The sequence below is a fragment of the Desmodus rotundus genome, chromosome X, assembly GCF_022682495.2.
Source record: "Desmodus rotundus isolate HL8 chromosome X, HLdesRot8A.1, whole genome shotgun sequence".
Lineage (NCBI taxonomy): Eukaryota > Metazoa > Chordata > Mammalia > Chiroptera > Phyllostomidae > Desmodus > Desmodus rotundus.
In genome coordinates this window covers 65,017,297-65,020,144 of record NC_071400.1, presented here as the reverse complement: position 1 = coordinate 65,020,144, position 2,848 = coordinate 65,017,297, and positions in this window count along the sequence as shown.

The window sequence follows — 2,848 nt, the reverse complement described above, 5'->3', positions numbered from 1 at the left end:
CAGTCATTCCACTATATAGCTGCTAATTTTACCTCTTGCAATTTTCAGGAAGACATACTAAGAGCCTGCAATTACCTACTCCCAATTAAAATGTCCCGAGATTTGGTATGCATTCATCCTTGTCTGAACAAATCTTTACCATGATGGTTGCAAAATGCTGATTTTTCCAACTCTAGAACTTCCTCCACATTTACCAGTCAGTCCTTGGTATTTTACTATAATGATGAGCCTTCCTTTCTCCCTCTTTATTTACCTATATATTATCACTGTGAACTCATGGATGCTTATTTTTCATCAGTGGTTTACAACTTATTACTGTCCTTAATTATTTTGGTGATCAAATTGTTCCATATTTTGACAGTGGGAACCCCTCCAATGGTTCCTGTGTCCTTGTAATATGTCCCAGAAATTTTTTAGCATTTCCTTACTTTCTGGCATAATAAGACTTTCCAGGCCTATCTTGTACCTACCCTGCTCCACCTCTAGAATCATCCATTTCTCCAAGGAGCTCTGACTTCTTTTAGTGGGGAATGATATTATAGAGCAAGATATTATCTTTCATTCAACTCACACACCTAGTGTGAAAGAAAGGCCCTATGGGAGCTGGCCAAATAGACAAGGGCTGTCCTCAAAGGGGGGTGGAGGAGAACAAGGGTTAGAAGATGTCCTCAAGAGCATGCTCAGCTAGTATGGCAAACATGGTAGTCTGATAACATGACAGTCTCACATGCTCACTCCTTATGCTAAAGGAAGAACCTAGAGGTACTCTTTGCCCAGCCCTGGGAGATGAATTATTATTGGTATAAAACAATCATGGCAATCCATTCCCATTTGTTTAGTGAGGCCTACTTGTTGATCATGTGACTGGTTCTGCTTAATAAGGCCTTGAGGAAAGTCCGTTGTGGGCTTTCTGAGAAAGACTTTGCTTTCTGAGAAAGACTATACTGTCTGATAAAAGTGGAAGGCCTTGGAAGAAAACAGCCTCTGTGTCTCATGCCTCTGTTTTTGCTGCTTAGAATGTTGTTGTTTGAGAGACTTTTAGCAAAGATGGATGTGTACATAGATACACTTTGCCTCCTTGCATAATCAAAAGGACAACAACAAATTTTAAAACAAAAATAAGCAGAACTGTCAGAAAATCAAACTGTATGGAAGTCCAATAACCAAGGAGCTAAAGAAGAAACATTCATCCAGACTGGTAGGATGATGGAGATGGGCAGTCAGGGTGGAGAGGACTTGGGGCAAGGCAGTGGTTGGTGGACCAGGTGGTCCCATAATTGTATGTGGATGAACAAGGAGGAATAATTGGGGAGAAAGACAGACCGTGCAACTCAGGGTTCCAGCACAGGGAAATAAAGCCTCTGACTGTAAAAACCAGTCAGGGTTGTGGTGGTGGGAGAAACTTCCAGCCTCACAGGACACTTCATTGGAGAGACCCACAGGGTCCTAGAACGTACACAAAACCACCCACCTGGGAATCAGCATCAGAAGGGTCCAATTTGCTGTGGGTAGTGGGGAAGTGACTGAAAGCCGGTGGGGAGTGCAGCAAGCAGCATTGTTCCCTCTCTGCCCCTCCCCCCCAGACACCACAATGCAGCAAAGAGGGTTGGCCCAACCTGGCAAATACCTAAAGCTCTGCCCCCTTACAACAGGTGCACCAAGACAAAGAAATATGGCCCAAATGAAAGAACAGATCAAAACCCCAGAAAAAAAGCTAAGCAAAAAGGAGATAGACAACCTATCTGATGCAGAGTTCAAAACACTGATAATCAGGATCCTCACAGAACTGATTGAGCTTGGTCGCAAAATGAAGGAGGAAATGAAGGCTACACAAAGTGAAATAAAGCAAAATATACAGGGAACCAACAGTGAAGGGAAGGAAATCGGGACTCAAATCAATGATTTGGAACAAAAGGAAGAAATAAACATCCAACTGGAACAGAATGAAGAAACAAGAATTAAAAAAAACGAGGAGAGGCTTAAGAAGCTATGGGACAACTTTAAGTGCTATAACATCTGAATCATAGGGGTGCCAGAAGGAGAAGAGGAGGAGCAAGAAACTGAAAACTTATTTGAACAAATAATGAAGGAAAACTTCTCCAGTCTGGCAAAGGAAGTAGACTTCCAGCAAGTCCAGGAAGCCCAGAGAGTCCCAAAGAACTGGGACCCAAGGAAGCACACAGCAAGGCACATCATAATTACATTAGCCAAGATTAAAGATAAGGAGAGAATCTTAAAAGCTGCAAGAGGAAAGGAGACAGTTACCTACAAAGGAGTGCCCATAAGGCTATCAGCTGATTTCTCAGAAGAAACCTTGAAGGCAAGAAGCGGCTGGAAAGAAGTATTCCAAGTCATGAAAGGTAAAGACTTACATCCAAGATGACTCTATCCAGCAAAGCTATCATTTAGAATGGAAGGGCAGATAAAGTGCCTCCCAGATAAGGTCAAGTTAAAGGAGTTCATCATCACCAAGACTTTATTATATGAAAAGTTAAAGGGACTTATCTAAGAAGAAGAGGAAGATCAACAATATGAACAGTAAAATGAAAACAAACTCACACCTATCAACAAATGAACTCAAAAACACAAAACAAAACAAAAACATAAACAAACTGAGCAAACAACTAGAACAGGAACAGAACCACAGAAATGGAGATCACATGGAGAGTTATCAGTGGGGAGGGGGAGGGGGAGAATAGGGGAAAAGGTACAGGGAATAAGAAGCATAAATAGTAAGTATAAAATAGATGGGGAGAGGTTAAGCATGGTATTGGAAACAGAAAAGCCAAAGAACTTATATGTATGACCCATGGACATGAACTGAGGTGGGGGAATGCTGGTGGGAAGA